We start from the raw sequence: 22,388 nt of genomic DNA, 5'->3' as shown, positions 1-22,388 counted from the left end.
TCATTCTAAACCAAGTAATGGTCCTTTCTTCTTAATATACTTCATATAATCAGATTGCACTGATCCTAAATCCAATGATCTCGTCTCACCCAGTATGAACTGCTTAGACAATAAGCCACCCCGAACATGATCAAAAGTCTCATATGATGCTACAATGTGCCAATAGGCTATGAACTCGAGCGTGAAAAAAGGAAAATGAACTCTGGAAGGGACTACTCAACTCACGCACTAATATGGACTTTCCTTATAAAATAGGAAACAAGGTACACAAATATAGCATATAGAAAACTGTACTCAACATCACACTCTTGCGGCGTGCAACCCGATCCAAATAACATACCCATGTCGGCGTGCCACCCGATCCACACATTGAATTCACATAAGGAGATATACATCGAGCTAAATTGCTCATTACAACAAAATACCGAATATCGGTCACAAGAACACTAAGTGCATAATACCATCCCTGGGGAGACATATAACGCCATAAGCTACAAAACTCAAGCACAACTGGGGTGCGATATACAATCTGAATCTCAAGAGATATCCTGCTCATATAACATCATCTCTATGCAGAACCTCAACACATAAGATATTTACCAAACTGTCTCACAATTCACATGGCACAATATATCATTACATGAAATAGCTGACGACGAAATAACACCTCGACTACTCTTCCATAAGGAGCGCATTGTTAAATTGAACATATCTGGCATGATATAGAGCCCATATTCACATTTAAATGCATCCACATACCTCAAGCTGATTCCGATCACCTTGAACTAGGCTAATAACCTTTTAAAGGTCCATAATGACCCTTTTTTTTCATAGCACACAAGAACAACCATCATAACCGGAGTAATCCTCCACAGTCCACAACCAAATAAGCTGAGTTCCCACCAAGCATAAATTCTCAAATTAACGATATCACCACAATCTTCATACTTGGTTTAATTCTTCAATCAATCAAGTGACTACATGCCACACTTATACAACTTTCTCGTGGGGCACGCTCCTATGACCTTTCGTAACAGATAACAAGTCTGTACATCCAAACCACCGGTCGTACTAATGCTGAAAAGTGATCAAGAATCCTTAACTAGGATGCAAAGCCTTTTTCACAAAACACATTTCTCAGGTTACGTTGAGGACAATACCAACTTACTTTAAACATCCAAACTCCTTTCCTGCTCATCCGAGCTCGTGACATCCTTGTCAACACCGAATCATAACCTTGACCCTCACTTCAAATTCTATACCACTCATTGCACCCAACATGCCCATATACGATAGAAAACGATTTTCATCATAACCCCGAACCCACTAATAGATTAATATTTCATCATATAAAATTTTTTCACTTAACTCACTTCAGGAGAACCATAGCAACACACAAGTGAATTCTCATAATCGTAGAATATGCAAATCTCTAAGTAGTGGTCTAAGCCACCATAGCCCTTACGGGATCCGCCTACACATACAAGCCATAATACTTGAATACTTCCAAATATAATCAATTACGGCGGCTGTCGATCCCCACATGCATCGCCATCACTATGCCGATTCAACTATGGCTAACCAATCTATATTCTTCTAGTTCATCCTTAACTTTCCTTAGAGATAATAATAGATCCATACCTTACATCGCCAACCTAAATCTGCACTCACATTAAGTGACTCCATTCCACGAGAACACCCTGTCTCCAAACCTATGAATCGTTTCATACACCCCTTGCACGTACATTCGCATTTTCTGCTGATCCACCCATTCTGATAACTCCTTTACAAATCCAAAGTCTTATGATAACTCCTCCCAATGCAACACTGCAAGTCAAAAACATCATAGAACATTCTGAGCCTCTTATCATAAGCTGTTACAAAAGCTCGATTCTTAACCATACTGCGGTCTTGAATCCTTAGGCACCACATTTTTTTAAATCCTTTGAATTCCCTAGGACCATTGTTGAGAGCCACTCACTCTGACTTGGTTCCGAATATAATCAACTCCATGAATCTTCTAGCACATGAACACCCTCTCGATGAAGCACCCGACCGAATCACTTTCCTTGAAACCCGTATCTGTACAAAACATTAATCTGAACCTTCCCCCAAGTCTGAACATGGGTCAATAAGGCCAACCATAGCACACCGTTAAAAATTTCTTTGCTCAAATTACCACTTATACTCTATTCCCTTAGCTGAAACAGCCTACCAATATGCTAAAATCAAGAAATCTCACCAATAGACGACCATGCAATCCAACCGTAGGTGGTGGGACTCTCCCACTTTGCTTGAAGACACTATTACACAACTCTAGAACTCACCAAGATTCTTTATCTCTTATTGAGATGACCTTGCGCAATCAAACCACCCGATTCCTCGAAATTCTTCCGTTAGCATTTCATGAACACTCTGAATCTCTAGCAACATCCACATATTCGACCTCTTAGTGGATAGCCAGTAAAATCTTTCGTAGAACTTTGCCAACCACGTGACCGCTGACCTGCTCACAGGAGATAACCCACATGTGAAAATTACATGCCGACATCTCCCAATGACGTTGCACTGCTCAACTAATACAAAATCAGTAACCCATCCTGAGCCCATGCTCACTCACTAGCTGCACAAGTCCATTCACTCCTTATGGATACCAACTAAAGGCGCGACAATACATTCCAATCCAAAGTCATATTGTATCCTTCTTCATATCAAGCAACTCCTTTTTGATGCACCCTATTTCCCGTTGTATGATAGCCAATATTTCAAATCGAGCTCGTAGGCCCAGTCATTGACCATCGTGAATCCCAATTCACTCTAAACTTTCCCTCAAGGTGTGTAGTTATCCTGCCACTTAACCCATATGCTACTCTGCCACTCTCCCACTTTGGTCAAACTCACTCCTTTAAGAAACTAGTCGACTTATATTTCTCACACTTAGCCTTCTAGGAGTTTAATCACCACAAGACACTTCCCACATGCCCTTCCTCATCCTTCGCTGCTCAGTCAAATACGAAGGAGGAAACATCACGCACCACATCTATAGTACCATTATAATTCCTTAATTTTTGATTTAGAACCATCGCTTCATGTCACATAAGATTGAATGAAAAGGAAATGAAGGCATAAGACTCAAGGGAATCAAATCGCACGATGAGGAATCAAGAAGGGAAATGCTCCTAACAACCCTGTAGCCTCTCGAAGATAAGTATAGATGTCTCCGTACCAATTCGCAAGACTCTACTAGACTCGCTCATGACTCGTGAGACCTAAGTGAACCTAGTGCTCTGATACCATATTGTCGCGACCCGAAATCCACTAAGGATCGTGATGGCGCCGAACACCACTGTCAGGGAAGCCAACCATAAATACTTAATTAAATTCTCATTTTAATAATTTGAAAACTATGATTTTTCGTTCAATTTTACTATTAAAAGGTAGTCATTTAAAATTAAATATAGTTTGAAGAAGTAAAGACAAGATACCCCATAGTCATCCCAGAACCCGTTATCACGAGTGCATGAGCATTTACTAGGGAATGAAATAAAACATAGTAACTGTCTGGAATACAAAGTGGACAAAAATAAAAATACAGTACAATACTCTGAAGGAGACTCTGCTGGATGCGGGTCGTCTCGAATAATGCAGCTCACCTAAGTCTCCGTATCAACCATGCCGCTATGCCACTAAGCCACTAGCCACACGTGAACTTGTGCAACAAAAATGCACAACAAGTGTAGTATGAGTACGAAAACAACATGTACCTAGTGAGTATCCCGTCTAATCTCGAAGAAGTAGAGACGAGAGGTCGACTTCGACACTTACTAGTGGTCAAATGATAATATAGTAAAAATGTGAAAAAATCATGGATTTCATAAAGCAAGAATAAAGTCATAATGCTGTAAAGCAGGTAAACAACTTCTTAAATAATAAAGGATTTCCAAAGATTTACTTTTCATTATCTTTATCTTTTTGTCTCTGGCCAGGAAAGGCAAGTATCAACATTTATAATTCTCCGGCAAGCAATATAAGCATGTGCATATCATGCCGAGGTCGTACGGCCCGATCCAACATAAATGTAAAATGTGCACTGCCGAGGGTTGAACGGCGCAAACCATAGATACATCTATTACCTTGCTCGTGAATCATACATGCGACGCGATCAAATATAAATAAACAATCACCCTGCTCGCGAATCATACATGCGATGCAGGTACACATAGAAACACACATTCAAACAGTTAATCAAAAATTCATCAGGGAGACAATTATTCAAGGAATTGTCAATTTCATTTTTACAAGCCGAGAAAATGAAGTTTAACTCATTTAGAAAATCATTTACCACTTCGATGCAATTAAAGCAATTTAAACTGTCAATAAGGTTATCATTATTACAAGTAAAGCATGCTTTTTGGGTCCTAAACTACCCGGACATAAGCATAATAGTAGCTACGCACGGACTCTCGTCACCTCGTGCGTACGTAGCCCCCACAATTAGGAGCACATATTCAATTAATTCACCTATGAGGACAATTCCCTCTTATAAGGTTAGAAAGGAGACTCACAAAATCCGACAACCCATTTAGATACGAGTTCAACTATACCAATTTTATCAAATTCCGATAACAACTTGACCTCCAAATCTTGAATTTTCGTTCTTGAAAAGTTTTACAAAAATCTTGATTTCTTCCATTTAAATCTGAAATAAAAGATGAATATAACAATAGAATCATGAATATAGCTTCTGCCCAGGTATTTACTCTTTGCGATCGTAGAAAATGCTTTGCAATCACGAATCACAACATTTATCATCCCAAATTTGCCTTTCGCGATCGCGGAAAATTCTTCGCGATCGCGAAGAACCAATGCCCAGCTCTTCCAGATAGTCTCGAGTATAATGGCCATAACTTTTTGTACAAAATTCCAAATTGTAAATGGTTTAACTTTTTTAACAACAAGACTCCAAGTACTACAACTTTTATGCTTTTCTCATCTACCAATTCCTTATAGATTACAAGATATAAGCTTCCAAATTTAGCCTTGTGCAACACAAATTGCTTCTTCGCGATTTCCAAACTCTTCCCGGATGGGCTGTAGTGTACCTCTCATAACTTTTCTTAAACAACTCCAAATGCCAAATGGTTTGATTTTTTGAAAGCTAGACACAAAGGTCTACAACTTTTGATTTTGGATCATCTCCAAATTCCTTATATATTGCGAGATACAAGCTTCCAAAGTCGGGTCAGCGCAGCAGAAACTTTACTCTACGCGATCGCGAAAGCCCTTCCGCGATCGCGAATCACTGGCCATTTTCTCCCATTTTACTCATTGCGATCGCAGCCAATTCCCCGCGATCGCATAGCACACTGCTGTAGCAAAAAACCAGCAGCTAAAAATAGTCTAGAAATTGTCCAAAACCACCCCGAAACTCACCCGAGCCCCTCGGGACCCCGTTCGAGCATATCAACAAGTCTCAAAACGTATCACAGACTTAGTCAAGGCTTCAAATCACATAAAACAACGCTAAAACCATTAATCACACTCCAATCCAAGCTTAATGAACTTTAAAATTTCAAACGTCTATATTCGATGCTGAAACATATCAAATCATGTCCGATTGACCTCAAATTTTGCACACAAGTCACATTCGACATTACGGACCTACTCCAACTTCCAAAATCAGAATCCGACCCCGATATCAAAAAGTTCACTTCCGGTCAAACTCCTCAAAAACTTTCAAATTCCTATCTTTAGCCAAATGACTCCAAAAAAACCCACGGATCTCCGAATTCACTTCCAATTGCGCTCCCAATACCAGAATCACCATACGAGCTATTCCCAGACTCGAAATTCCAAACAGACATCGATAACACTGAAATGCACTTCAACCCAAACTTATGAATTTTTTTCAAAAATGCCAACTTCCACAATAGGTGCCGAAACATTCCCGGGTCTTCCAAAACCCGATCCGTACATATGCCCAAGTCTGAAATCATCATACGAACCTATTAGAACCTTCGAATTCCGATTTCAAGGTCGTTTACTCAAAAATCCAATCTTATTTCATTCTTTCACCTTAAAGCTTTCGAATTGAGAATTTTCTTTCCAAATCAATTACGAACTTCCCGAAATTCAGTTCTGACCATGCATACAAGTCATAATGCCCGAAGTGAAGCTGCTCATGGCCTAAAACCGTCGAAGAAGGCGCTAAACCTCAAAACGACCGGTCTGGTCGTTATAATAGGCATGATTTCTAATTAAAACTGATTTTAGATCCTATAGGCATGATTTCTATAAATAAAGCTGATTTTGAATCCTATAGGCATGATTTCTAAAGAGACAAATTTGAATATATGTCGTAATGAAAATTGAACCTTAGTTATTTTATTCCCTGTAGGCATGGTATTTAGTCATGTAAAGTAAAGTAGGCAGAACTTATTTCAACCAATGCAAACCCTATAGGCAGGTTGTCTAACACAACACATGTAAACCAAAACAAACCCTATAGACATAATATCTAACACAACACATGTATACCAAAATAAATCCTATAGGCATGATATCTACCCAACTTTACCCACAGTATACAACTACCCTCCCTTTTTACTAGTCACCCCAATATCTTTTTACAATTAATTATTACATACCTATGATTGAATAAATTACATAAATATAAATTAAGCTATAGGGAGCCTGAAGTAGGCCCAAAGCAAATCCTGGTGTACCAGGCCTTCAGTAGTCTCAAATGCCCAAAGTTTCATAGCCAATTTCGTGTCTAAGTGCGTTAGAGTTCCCTAAGGACCTCAAGGATCCCGGGTAGTGCTCACACCCAAACCTTTCTCAAATAAGGACTGATTTATGTGCAGTGGAAGAGCAAGCCCTGATATGCCAGAGTCCAGAGAGATTTCAAGGGTCTCTAAGCAGTACACATAATAGAGGGGCAGGACTTAATAATCTAAGAGTAAGTGAGAGTGCATAATTTTGGAAAGAAAAGTTTTAATGAACAATATAGAGAATGCACTTAAAGGTGAAGAGATTTTCTGAAACCAGTATTAATTTGGGTGGTAAAACAGTTTGAGAAAAGCATGAAAAACATTTTTTTTTAAATCAGAATGCAAGTCACAAAACAAACAGCTTCAGAAACATTTTGGGGCAAACAATTTCCACACATGGAGAGAGGGGTTGGGGACACATAGAATACACCCTAGTGTATAAGCAAACAGATGCACAAACTTCTCAAGCAGTTGTAGAATTGACAAGTTAGTTACAAAGATTACACCAAAGACATGTTGAGAACACATAAACCTTGGACACACAACTAGAGTACTTTGAAGGGCTAGATGACTTAGCAAGATCTCATTAGTAAAGTAGAGTAGGCAAGACTTAGATGAACAAACTAGGCAAGTACTTCATAAAACATTCATAGTTTAGAAATACTAAGCAGAATTTAGACATGCTGGGTGAGACAGTAAACGAGCAATGTAGCTTGGACATGCTAATGAGCAAACAAGATGCATGCAATTATCACAAGGCAGGATTGGGAATGCTAAACAGTAAACAGATCCTTGTGGGTAAATAACCTAGTCATAGCTTCTAACAGAACAAACTCCAACATGATAAGTAAGACAGTAATTAGACAGTATGATCTCGGCATGATGGTTACACATTGAGCAACATGATAGTAAAATAATAAACAGGAATTGAAGTCACAACTAATGAACTGAAACAACAAAGAAACACATAGTTTTGGAATTTGAATTGAATTAGGACATACTAGTTAAGGAGAGAATGTAGAGTATAGATCAGAGATGGTGCAAATAGCTAGACTTGGCTTACAGTCGGCTAGGTTAGTGAGAATTGCAAGTAACAGGAGAGAATAGAGAGCTTTTGAGAGTGTGCGAGTGTTGATAAACTAATGTTCTTGTCCATAAGTGAGGAGTAAAGGAGAATATATATATATATAGTAGTTTAGGAGTGGAGCAGAATAAGGTAAAGAAATCATAATTCAGCAATCAGGGAAATTACAAAATCAATCACACACGGAATTAGCATAGTCTTCCTTCAATTAAGGACAAGTACCCAATGGTTAAAGGATATGAGTCACTTAAGGAAAGAAAATCAAAAATCAGACCTAAGTAAAGAGGTGAATAAACAGAAGTTTAATTAAGAAAATAATCGTGAAGAATCAATAACATTACAGACAATAAGGTAATAAGAATAATTAAAGTTGTAAACAAAGGAATAAATCAAGAATCAGCACATAATTTTCAACCAAGCAAATCAGTAAATCGAAATTCAAAATAATACTGGTTTAAAGAGAGGGAAAAATATCAGTTTTCCATAAATAGATGAGTAGGTTGAACAAAACTTCATAAATACACATAAATTAGCCAAGAGTTTGACTAAGTAACCCTAGTAGAGATGAACTAGGGTAGAAGTCACCAGATACTGAACTAAACTAAGGAAAATCATGAGAGTCAAAACACAGACTAAACAATGTAGCCAGTAACACGGAAAGATTCAGAATTGAAGCAAAAATAAAAGAAATTAGGGCTTTAGCATAAATCGACTAGGGTCCAAACAATATTAACACGAATCAGTCAGAAACACTTAAGAATCACAACTAAACACTCAAAAATTGGAAAGTTTTTAAAAGAGTGAGTTCAGTAAACCATAGTCTACAGGAAAAATGGAGAATCGATTAAAAACCATAAGACTTTCATGAAAACATGTGAAATAAACTCGATTCATCTCAGATATGGACAAATATGAGAAGATCAAAGGATAAAAATTAGGATTTTTTGGAAAAGCAACAAAGACATGCACAGACTTAGGAAACCACGGATCCAAGACGAAAAATGAGAAAGATCTTACTTAAGATCAAGCTAAATAGCCTGAAACCAGGATCTAACAAGAGCTGGGTCGGGTAGATAAGGGGTTTAGGCTGGGTAGATTTTGGGCCTAGTTTAATTGAATTGGGATTGAAATTGGACTAGGTAATTAGGCTAAATCCGAAAATAAGAGGGTCATTTGTTAAATACTTATTTAATTGATAAAATAATTTTTAAAAATAACGAATGTGTTGTAAAAATGATTTTCATGCTTGAAAGTATTTTATAATAATTACTTAATATTTTAAAAATGTAAAAGGCTATTTCATGGTAAAATATTGCAATAATGCATGCATAGGCTATAATTGTAAAGTAATTGCAATTACCTCCTAAAAATAAAAATATGGCTATTTATGCAATAATTGAAACTTAGTACAAATGTAAAAGATAAAATTAAGCCACAAAAATTATTATAAAACTATTTGTGATGCAATTAGTGATTGTTTTATAGAATAAATGCTAGGATAAATTAATTTAAATATTTTAAAATGCAGAAATTATATTAAAAAATACTAATTGATGCCTAGGTATAGTTTAAAAAATATTATGGAAACAATTGGGTATCAACAACTGCCCCTCTTTACCCGGGAAGGATGAAAGAGTTCTCGAGTAAAGAAATGATGGCCAATTTTGACCGGACGTGACGTTTTGAAAGATAGAGGCCGGACTCTGGTCTTTGAGCTCCCTACACATCCCTGATTTTACAGGAATCAGGCCATGTGTAGTTTTGGATTCATTGGTTGAACATACCGATGAAGTCATTACAAGAACGGACACGAGATTTTGGAATGGACGCAGGAGTGGTTATGGTGAACAATCAAGTTTGAGATAGTTGAAAGTACTGGAGCGAGGTCGCTATTGCTAGGATAGCGGTTGCTTATTATTCACTTTCAGATAAAGAGATGCTACAAACATGCACTTGTGCGAAAATTTAAACATGATGCAGATTCCTTTTGGACCATGAAAGTTGTCTTCGGACGGTTAAGGATGACGTCCTCAGACCATGATGTCTTGGGCCATGAATTGTTTAGTGAGGGATTCGTAGGACATGCAATGATGCTCTCGGGCGATGAATATGGTGCCTCCGAACCATGACGCCTTTGAATAATGATATGCAAATTTGAGAGATCCACAGTCCATGGGATGATGTCTTCCGTCTCTAAGGATGATGCCTTTTAGACTATGACACCTTTGGATAGATTGGTAAAATTTCAGCCCATGAGATACAATAATATGATGTTAACAAGACAAGGCTTAGTTTTGTGAAATGAAGAGTAAAGCTTAGCTCGATTGAAAAGCAAATAGATAGTACCAGAATAGAACGATATTTATGAAAGGGGGACAATGCTTAGTCCCATGCGAATGTGGAGGCAGGGATTAGCCTTATGCAAATATGGAGGCATGGATTAACCTCATACAAATATGGAGGTAGGGATTAGCCTCGTGCAGATAGGGAGGCAAGGATTAGCCTCATGCAGATATGGAGGCAGGGATTAGCCTCATGCAGATATGGAGGCAAGAATTAGCCTCATGCAAATATGGAGGCAGGGATTAGCCTCATGCAAATATGGATGCAGGGATTAGCCCCATGCAAGTATGGAGGCAGGGATTAGCCTCGTGCAAATATGGAGGCAGGGATTAACCTCGGGCAAATATAGAGGCATGGATTAGCCTCGTGCAGATATGGAGGCAGAGATTAGCCTTGTGAAAGTAGGGATGCAGGGATTAGTCTTATGTATATATGGAGGCAGGGATTAGACTCATGCAGATATGGGGGCAGGGATTAGCCTCATGCAGATATGGAGGTAGGGATTAGCCTTATGCAAATATGGAGGTGGGGATTAGCCTCATGCGAATATGGAGACAGGGATTAGCCTCGTGCAAATTTGCGGGATAGGGCTTAGTTCCATGCAAAGAACGAGTAGCAAATAAGAGTAGCATATTTCTTAGCTGGAGATATATTCGGTGTCTGATGGACTGATTGATAGTGATCTTGTTATGTGTATTACATGTTTGTGAATGCTATCGCTACGCTAGATGTGCCTGCGCTCAAAGAAAAATTGTAAAAGGGGGAGGTTGGTTCATGCCTTTGTTCGCTAGCCTTGCTTTGCTCCGTTCTGGAGGCCTCATTTTAGTTTCCCTAGGTAACACCTTACTGTTACGAAAAATAGAGTTTTTTTTGGAAATATTCAATTATTGATAAAATAGAGTTATTATAGAAACATATTGAAATATCAAGTAGTTTTGGATGAACTAGTGATTGTAACATATTTCAGAGACATTGCAGCTTTCTCATGCTAGAATTTTGAGGGTCCTCCTCAATTCTGCCCCAGTTTGGTAGGTGATTCTCAATCATTTGCGAGTAGCAAGACTTGTTGAATCTTCTTTGGAATTTTGAGAATCCTTAGTTTCTTAACCGATTTCTGACCGTATGACATATGTTGGCGTCGGCTGGACTTGCTCCAGAATTTTGAGGGTCCTCCTCAAAATTTTGCTTAGTTTCTGATCTTGGGAGAAATGGAAATTTTATTATGATATGACCGAACCCATAGGGCTTCCTTCGTATCCCCTCTTAAACGGGAATCAGGTCAAGCGTAGTTCAATTATATCAGATAAGGAAATGTAAATAGTCTAAGCATAATATCTCTTGACTGTGTCTGAATTGATTGGTTTTGGCCAGATTTCTCCGTCCATTTCTGTAAGTACGAGTGCACCTCCTGTTAGCACCCTATGAACCATGTAAGGACCTTGCCAGTTGGGAGAGAATTTCCCTTTGGCGTCATCTTGGTGTGGGAAGATCTTTTTCAGTACCAGCTGTCCTGGTCCAAATTGTCTTGGTTTGACCCTTTTGTTGAAAGCTCTAGAAATTATGTTCTGGTAAAGCTGACCGTGACATACTGCGTTCATTCTTTTTCCATCTATAAGGGCCAATTGTTTATAGCAACTCCTTATCCATTCTTTATCGCTGAGTTCAGCTTTCTGTATGATTAAGAAGGAATCTCTACCTTGGCTAGGATGATAGCTTCGGTACCGTAAACCAACATGTAAGGAGTTGCCCCGATTGATGTGCGAAATGTAGTATGGTATCCCAACAAAGCGGAGGATAGCTTCTCGTGCCATTGTTTGTGGTTCTCTACCATTTTCCTTAGTATCTTTTTGATGTTTTTGTTGGCGACTTCTACGGCTCCATTTATCTAAGGTCTATAGGCTGTGGAATTCTTGTGATTGATTTTAAAAGTTTCACACATCGCTTTCATCAGATCACTGTTGAGATTGGCTGCATTATCAGTGATAATAGACTCGGGAACTCCGAATCGGTAAACAATACAATCTTTGACAAAGTCTGCAACGACTTTCTTGGTTATAACTTTGTAAGGTGCAGCCTCTACCCATTTTGTGAAGTAATCGATGGCCACTAGAATAAACATGTGCCCATTTAAAGCAGTGGGCTCAATCGAACCAATGACATCCATTCCCCATGCGGCGAATGGCCAAGGTGGGCTTATTGTACTGAGCTCATTTGGCGGCACTTTTATCATATAGGCATGCACTTGGCATTGGTAGCATTTGTGGACATACTGGACGCAATCTGTCTCTATGGTCATCCAAAAGTAATTGGCCCTAAGTATCTTCTTGGCCAAGACAAAACCATTCATATGCGGGCTACAGGTCCCAACATATATATCCTCAAGTAGTTTAGAAGCTTCTTTTGCATCGACACATCTTAGCAATCCCAAATCAGGAGTTCTCTTGTACAAGTTTCCTTCGCTGTGTAAGAAGTGATTGGAAAATCTTCGGAGCGTACATTTCAGAGTGTGGTTTGCATGCTCCCAATATTCTCCTTTTTCCAAATACTCCTTGATGTCATGGAACCAAGGTTTTCCATCTGTTTCTTCTTCAACATGGGCACAATATGCCGGGTGATTATGAATTCTCACTGGGATAGGATCAAGGAAATTCTTATCTGGATGTTGTATCATGGATGACAAAGTGGCCAATGTATCGGCAAACTCATTCTGAATTCTGGGAACATGCCGAAACTCTATCTTCGTGAACGCCCTTCTCAATTCTTGTACATAGTGTAGATATGGCAATATCTTGGAATTCTTGGTGGCCCACTCTCCTTGTACCTGGTGCACAAGCAAATCTGAATCATAGATTACCAGCAACTCCTGAATGTTCATGTTGATTGCCATGTTGAGTCCTAGTATGTAGGCTTCATACTTTGCCATGTTGTTGGTGCAGGGAAATCTGAGTTTAGCAGATACCGAATAATGTTGACCCATTTTTGATACCAAAACTGCTCCAATGCCCACTCCTTTGAAATTTTGCAGCTCTGTCAAAGAACATCCTCCAACCGTCATATGCTTTGGTAATGTCCTCTCCTACAAATGACACCTCTTCGTTAGGAAAATATGTTTTCAAGGGTTCGTATTCTCCTCCCACCGAATTTTCAGCAAGATAATCTGCCAATGCTTGTCCTTTAACCGCCTTTTGAGCTATGTCAATGGTATCAAACTCACTCAATAGTATCTGCCACTTGGCTAGCTTCCTAGTTGGTATGGGTTTCTGAAATATGTACTTTAAAGGATCCATCCTGGATATGAGGTATGTGGTATTGGCACAGAAGTAATGCCTCAACTTCTACGCCGTCCAGGTCAAAGCACAACAAGTGCATTCCAGTAGAGAGTACCATGCCTCGTAGGGTGTGAACTTGTAATATATGGCTTGATCCTTTCTCCCTGTCTCGTCATGTTGTCCCAGTACATACCTGAAGGATTCATCCAATACAGATAGATAGAGTAGCAAAGGTCGTCTTGGTTCTGGAAGGACAAGAACTGGTGGTATGGACAGGTACACCTTGATTTTGTCGAAAGCTTTTTGACAATTCTTGGTCGAGCTTGTTTCGGCATCTTTCCTCAGCATCTTGAAAATGGGTTCACATATGACTGTGGACTATGCTATGAAGCGACTGATATAGTTGAGACATCGTAGAAAGCTCATCATGTCCTTTTTGCTCCTAGGTGGTGGTAATTCCTGAATAGCCTTGACTTTAGACGGATCCAGCTCGATCCCTCGACAACTGACAATGAATCCTAGTAACTTTCCTGTGGGAACCCCGAATGCACACTTTGCGGGGTTCAGTTTCAAGTTGTACCTCCTTATCCTGTCAAAGAACTTTCTCAAGTCCACTATGTGATCTGCGGCCCTCTTAGATTTGATGATGATGTTCATCCACATACACCTCCATTTCTTTGTGTATCATTTCATAGAAGATGGTTGTCATGTCCCTCATGTAAGTAGCCCCAGCATTCTTTAGACCAAATGGCATCATTTTGTAACAGTATACCCCCATGGTGTAATAAAAGCGATTTTCTCTACATCTTCTTCATCCATCCAGATTTGGTGATAACCTGCGAAGCAATCCACAAAGGATTGGAGTTCATGTTTAACGCAATTATCGATCAGGATGTGTATGTTTGGCAGTGGAAAGTCATCCTTGGGACTTGCTCTGTTTAAATCCCGATAGTCAACACATACTCTGACTTTCCCATCTTTCTTCGGATCTGTACAATATTGGCTAACCAGGTTGGGTACTCAACAACCCTAAGAACTTTGTCTTTGATCTGCTTAGTAACTTTCTCCTTGATTTTCAGGCTTATATCTAGTTTGAAGTTTCTGGGTTTTTGCTTCACTGGTGGACACATGGGATTAGTAGGCAACTTGTGAGCCACTATAGACGTGCTCAAACCGATCATGTCATCATACGACTATGTGAAAATGTCCTTATACTCCTTTAAGAAACGAATGTACTCCTCTTTATCTGTTGACGATAATTGAATGCTGATGCGAGTCTCCTTGACGGTCTCGGCGTCCCCCAAATTTATTGCTTCGGTTTCGTCCAAGTTGGACTTAGGCTTATTTGCAAAGTTTTCAACTTCCCTGACAATTTCCTCAGGTGTCTCATCTTCTTCATCCGAGTCATTATCCTCGTGTTGCATTGCCTCATTACATGTCACAGTCACTAGTTCATCAAGAAAAGTAACAATAGCACTGTAGAAAGAAAAATATGGAAGATAATAATAAATAATAAAAAGCAATGCATTTGATTAAGACTTAAATCATCCAAACGAGTACGGCTCGATGAATCGAGCATTTATTTTTGAAATGAGTAAGTCTTTAAAACAAAATTGCTGAAAATCTTAAATGCCTAGAATGACTATAGAAAATAAAATCTGCCAAGCTACCCAGGGACTCTGCGGTCCCGAGATGGTGTGGCGGTCCAGTTTCTGAGCACAACTCCCTTCTCCACGATCTAAATAGTGAGGCATTCTTCCTCCTCATTCTCCTCAATTATTGCACTGCAGTCCATGTCTTCATCCTCCAAGAACAGATTCCTCAGCCCAGCTAATGCTTCTTTTTCTGCAGTTCCCTATATTGTATCAGCTTGGTAAAAAGCTTGATCCAGATGTGGCACTGGTTGCTCGAGAGGGTAATACGGTCTATGCCATGGAGGCGACCAATCATCATACTCCTGCTATGTATACTGGTATCCGAGCCCAAAGGTAGTACCATGACGCTTCAGTTGTATTGGTTTAGTAATACCCTGGAGATTTTTCCCAAGCCCTCGGGTTCCTACCCAGACCATACCAGTATGCTTTCTATTTTGCTACTCCACCATTTGTCTTTCTTGGTGTCATTGACACGTTCGATGTGATGATAGGTTTCCTCTCATAACCTTCTTCTATTTCTAATAACCGGGATGGTTTGACTGGTGTAAATGGGGTTACTCCCATTTTCGTGAATGATCACCTCCTGATGGTTCTATTCGAATTTTATGGCTTGATGTAGTGTGGAAGCCATAACCCCAGTGGAATGCATCGATGGTTGGCCCAATAGAAGATTGTAGGAGGCTGATATTTCGAGCACCTGGAATTCAACGTCGAACCAAGTTGGCCCCATCTGTAGACAAAGATTAATCTCCCCAATCGTGGCCCTTTGTGACCCATCAAAGGCTTTCGTGTTCATGCTCCCTACTATTGCGCCCCCTTTTTCCCCTCCTCTCGGAGAGAGGTCCGGGTTTCGACATTCCATAGGGTGCAATGACTCATTTCCTTTTGCGAATTAGGTATTTGAAGAGTCGCCACCTAATGGATTATTGTGTGTTAGGGCACCTAGATTGATTAAATTTTAGGTTGGTCTGCATTACCAGAGATTAGGGTAAGGGCTCGAGATAACCTCGAGGGAAAGGTGTTAGGCACCCCTCTTGGTCCACAACTGTGGGTCCCGACCGAACTCATATTTACAAATTAGTCCATAGTTGAATCAAATAAGTACAACACGTTTAAACAAGTCAAGTAGTGAAATAAAGGTTGAACAAATTATAAAGATAGCTTTAAACAAGGAGAATGTTTGGGGTAAAGAGGGGTCCTAGGACATTAACACGTAGTCATCATATCCCATGTCTACCCTTCCCGTCCCCTTATTGGCCATGCAAAGCGAGTGTTGGTCACTGATTCCTATTGTGTGCTGCTACCCGTCCCTTCTTAATAGTCCCGGAGGGAGTTAGGACCTCTACCTATAGGCAGTTCTAGACATACCCCTAAGGTTTTAAAGGCAAAAAATCTTAGGTGGCAATCAAAGAGAAGCATTTAGGACTTTCACATAAATGGGGCAATTAAAGGCTCATAGTTTCCTCCGCAAACGAGCATACATGCAGCACGTGTCAACCACAAGTAAGGTCTTTAGTAATTAAAATCCTAAGGCAGGATTTCTAAATGACTATGCAGGAATAAACCACTTTCAGATACATAAGTCACAACCTATTAGTTGCCTAGGATCTCTTAAAAAAGGCTCATTAGAATTCAAATGTTGAGTGATAGAAACAGCTTCAGAGACATGCAAGTTTTGAAAATGACCTAAGGCTTTCCTATATGCAGAACTGATATTTATGTTAATGTAGAAACAGACAAGTTTTGAAATAGTCCCTTTTAATCCTATAGGCAGGATATCTAATAAGATTAGAGCAATGTTGAAAGAACTAGTTTTAGGAAATGTCGCTGCTTAGCAAAGCCAGTTTTGAGAAATAAACTAGGCGAGATACAAGTGATCTATTAGGCTAATTAGAATTACCAGACATAATTGTGAATTAGATCCTTATAGATATGATATCTAGGCATATTATTGGTTTTAGGCAATTTGTAGTAACATGTGAAAAATATACTGAATCGGAATTATGTCCTATAGGCATGATATCTATATTTGAGTTGATTAAAAACATGTTGACTTGGAACCTGGAAACACGATCTCTAACATGACAAATACAGGATTTATGAACATGGTTTGTATCTAATGCAAGTGACTTTAAAAGTGAAGTCCTTATAAGCATGATTTCAATTATGAAATCTGATTCGATAGAAATAAAAACCCTATAGGCATGTTTTCAATTATGAAAAAGTAATCAGATCCAACAGGAATAAAAACTATATAGGTATGTTTTTATCGAGTGAGGCATGCAGATTTGCAAATAAGTCCTAAGGCAGCATTTCTACCCAAGTTACCCCACAAGGTATACATCTACCCACCCTTTCACTAAATACCCCAAATATCTGTTTAAAAATTATTACAGGCCAACAAATGAATTACATAAGTGAAATGGAAAATTAAAAAGCTATTCTATAGAGAGCCTGCTATCAGGCCATAGTTACCCAAAGCCTCCAATGGTCTTTCAAGCCTCATTTCCATAGACAAATCAGAGTCTAGGTGCATCAAAGTTCCCTAAGGGTCTCAAGGACCCCGGGCAATGCTTACACGTAGACTTAATAGCCAAGCATTGAACCAGTGCAGTGTGGAAAGCCAGCCTTAGAATGCGAGAGTTCCAAAGGTTCTCAAGAGGATCCCAAGGCAGTACACATACTAGAAGGGGCAGAACTTATTAACTAGAAGTGGAGTGAAAGTGCAAGACTCATGTTTGAAAGAAGTTTATTAAAGACTGAACTCAAAAGATCTATTTTGAAAGCAATTAGTAACAGAGATTGTTGAAAAGAAGTTGGACTGGTAAACAAAGTTCAGACACTTCAGGATAAACACAACTAGTGAACACGGGGGTTAAGGGGGTTTGGGGATACATAGACATTGACTGCAGACACATGACCCCAGTAGGAGTATTAGGACTGGTATGGACATGCTCAGAGATATTTTCATACTGGCATAATCACAATCCAGTCATGAACACATAGAGGAAATAAGGGTTTGGGATTCACAAAGTGGTAGGTGCACAGTAGGTGAAAGAATACAATTGTCTAGGCATGCTCGAATTACACAGGGGGTACATGAATTCAAAAGAGGGAAGAGGGTCATATTATCATGCTTAACTACAAACTTCACAACAAAAACCATAAGTAAAAGCAGGCTAGAAATAATATAAATTGAAACAAGAAGAGAAACATGTTGTTGTTGAGACTTTAAATTAACTAGGACATACCAGTGAGGATAAAAGTAAGCAGAATGAAAGACCCAGCGAGTATAGATGATTAGCCTTGGCTTGCAGCTGGCTAATAGTAGTAGAATAACACAGAGATTTTAAGTAAGAGAGGGGGTTTTTGAAAGCCAAGTGTGTGTCCTTTGTGAAAGATTTAGAGTATTTATAGTTGAAAGTAGGTAGTGGAATAAGGTGAAAATCATAGTATTATACTAATTTAAGAACTCAGAATCAATCACTTCAGAGAATCAAGGAAGTACTTCCTTGAGTTAAGGGAGTCAGGGCGAAACGGGAAGATTCAGTACCATATAAGGGAGGAAGGGAAATCAGTGCATGATTAAATAAGGAAAGTGTCAAGATTCAGTAGGCATAAAGTAGTCAATTAGGACCAAATTCAAAAGGACCTAATTAAGGAAAGACTAAGTAAAACAAAGTACCATAGTAAATAAAGTAATGCAATCAGTTAATTCAAATAGACGAGTAGAATTCCAGTACTTTGAAGGAAAATCTTTCAATTACCAAAAGTTAAGGAGAATCATAATCAATCATGGGAAGTCATGATTCTGCATACCTCAACATATAAATAGAGATGATTGAACAGAAGTAGCAAACAAACAAAGTCGATTATATAGGCAGAAAGAAACAAAAGATGAGCAAACACAGTCATGTAGAGGTGATGTAAGTAGGCTAGAGATTCTGCAGAACGTATTCGAAGCATGGTGATCACAAGAGATTAACAAGAACCAGGTAAACAGGCTAACACACAAAAACGAAGTAAAGGAGAGTCATGCTAACACACAAAACCAAAGTGGAGAACATCATGCTAACACACAGAAGCAGAGTAAAGAAACTCAAGCTAACACACATAGACAAGTAAAGAAAATCAGGCTAACACACAGAAACAAGTAAAGAAAATCATGCTAACTCACAGAAACAAGTAAAGAAAATCTTTAAGAAATTAGGGGTTTTTAACAGAGTTGAGTTAAAAAGCAATAAGAACTTAGAATCGGTCAAGATAAACAAGGAAAAAGTTTAATAATAAATAAATCAGTCGAAACAGGTATAAAAAGAACTCCGAAAACCTTAGTTTTCAAAAGGAGTAAAAATGGTTTAAAGTAGAAGGTCTTTCAGAAAGAAAAAAAACTCGAGAATAAGCAAATCACAGAAGGAAATAGGCTTAAAGCATAAAAATAACACAGATCTGTGAGATTCAGAAGAGAGTTAGGGTTTCAAAAAGAAACCCAAGTAAAATAAAAAAGAACCCGTTGAAACTTCATCGATCGTGACATATAAGGTGTGATTTTGCCCAAAATCACACCGAAGAACCCATAAGTAACAGAAACAGATACCCTAGATCCAAATCAACAAGGCCTATGATCCTTGAAAGCCTTAGAGATGATTAGCAGATTGATGAGAGACTCATTGGAGGCTTGGGTTGAAAAGGATAGTCGCTAGAGATGACCGGAGACGGAGGGGAGTGGAAGAGTCTAGGGTTAGGTTTGAGAGAAGAGTGGAGATAAGAGAGCATCTGAAGGCGGCGCCTTTGGAGAAATGAATTAAGGTTTGTGGTCGTTTGGAAATTAAAAAGGAAAGGAATTATTTAGACCGTTGATTTGGGAGATCAACGGTCAGGTTTAGAACGGGTAGGTGGGTTCCGGGTTTGGGTAAGGGTTAATAGGGTATGAGTCAGGTTTTAATTGTAAAATTAGGCTGGGAATTGGGGTCTGATTTGGCTATAACTGAAAGCTAATTTGGCTATAATTTAAATAGCCAGTTTTTCCCTATTTTATTTTATAAGAGTAATAGATAATTGGAAAATTATTTAAGGTGCAAAAATGATTTAAAAATACATAATTAACAATCTAAAAATACAAAATCCAATTTTATGCATATAAAACATAATTAAATCTTAAAATATGCTAACATTGCAATTATATGCAATTTAGCTTTAAAAATACCAAATTTAATCATAAAAATACACAAAAATTACATTAGCCATATTTTGGCATAAACATAGAAATTAAATAGATGAATTATCGAAACAATAATTTTGAAAATAATTTTTTGGGGATTTTATGGGTAAAAAGGGAGAAAATAAACCAATTTAAACCCTTAAAAAGTATGGGGAAAATAATAAAGCCTTGTGCATGCTTATATATTCATATGTATGCTATTTAGAAGGTATTTATGCTTATTTAAAATATATAGGAAAATATTGGGTACAACACCTGCCCGTATTTCATAGAAACCTATGCCCAATCTTTTCAGAGTATCCAACGGACAAATATTGAGGCTTGAACCTCTATAAATCAAGACCCTGGAAATGAATTTGTCCTCAAATTGCACTGTGATATACAATGCTCGGTTGTGATTCAACCCTTTAGGCGGTAGCTCGTCTTCGTGGAAGATTATCTTATGACTTTCCAGTGCCTGTCCTACCATATTGACCATCTCTCCGCAGGTGATATTGTTGGGAACGTAAGCTTCACTTAAAACTTTCATCAGGGCATTCTTGTGTGCCTCTGAATTTTGCAACAGGTACAGTATGGATATCAAAGCTGGGGTTGTCGCGCCCCCTTTTCCCTCTTTGCATCGAAAAATCGGGTTTATGACATTTTTGGGGTGTATGAAAACTCATTCCTTTTGGGAATTGGGTTTTGCATTTTGAAGAGTAACCATCTAATGAGTTAAGGTGCATTATGACACCCATATGGTTCACTTCAAGTTTGTTTGATAACCAGAGATAGGTTAAGGGCTTGAAATTATCCCAAGGGGAAAGTGTTAGACACCCCTCAGGATCCACTAGTGTGGTTCCCGGCCAGACAGTTTTTTGTAAATTTGAGCAATTTAGCAAATAGACGAGTATAGGCTCAAATAGTAGGGGATTTTAGTTTAAACACATAAGAGTTTGAAAGAACAATTATTAAAAGACGAATTTTGAAAAGAAGTTGCAAATGAAAAGGAAAGGGGTCATAGGTTTTATTATAATATGGATCACATCAATGCGATACCCGGTAAGACACTCCTTAGAAGAGGGGATACACGTGGTATTAGCGCACCGATCATCATATCCATATCTATCCTTCCCACCCCGTTAAGGTATTAAAGCGCGGATTGGTCTCGACCACTATTGCATGTTATTACCCATCCCATTCATATTAGTCTCGGAGGAACTTAGGACTACTATTCCTAAATGGGGGGTATTAGGCTGACTTTTAGGTTTCAAAAGGTAAAAAAAGCTAAGGCGACATACAAAAACATATAGGAATGCACATTAGGGGGAAACATGTAAACAACTAAGAGGCTCATGTATACCTCCTCAAGCAAAGCACATAAATAGCATGACTTAAACATATTTAGGGTCTGAATTTAAAGTACTAAGGCAAGGGGAATTTTAATTGTTGAGGCAGACCAGTTTATTACATAACTCAGATAAAAAGTCCGAATCAGGCCTGCCTGCTAGTTGTAGCAGTTACTAATTAACAAAGGCGGATTCAATTTTTTATTGTTGTCACCTAAGGCTTTCCTAAGTGTGTTGGTGATATCCTATAAGCATGATGTCTATTACTGATTCAGAATGTAGCAAAGCAATAACAATTTTAAAATGAGTGATTTGAGATCCTATAGGCATGCTTTCTAAACCGTATTAATAAAAGGAGAGTAGGTTGTTTAAAACTAGTTCAAAATAGTACGAGTTAAACTGATTTTAAACTAGGCTGGTTTTAGATCCTATAGGCATGATATCTATTATTGCTAATTTCTAATTCCTATAGACATGATATCTAGTTGAAAATGAAGTGAAACAGGCAGGAATTACTTGAAATTCCCATAGGCATGATTTCTATGAAAAATACTGATTTAAACCTTATGGACATGATGTTTGATTATAGCCGTTTAGATCCTAAAACATGGTGTCTAAGTGTGGTAATAAGACATGCAGAATTAAAAACAAGTCCTATTGGCATGTTATCTAAATGCAGAGTTAAACATGTAGAATTTAAAACAGGTTCTACAGG

The sequence above is a fragment of the Nicotiana tabacum genome, chromosome 3, assembly GCF_000715075.1.
Source record: "Nicotiana tabacum cultivar K326 chromosome 3, ASM71507v2, whole genome shotgun sequence".
NCBI lineage: Eukaryota > Viridiplantae > Streptophyta > Magnoliopsida > Solanales > Solanaceae > Nicotiana > Nicotiana tabacum.
The sequence above is the reverse complement of the archived record's forward strand: the minus strand, read 5'-3'. Positions refer to the sequence as shown.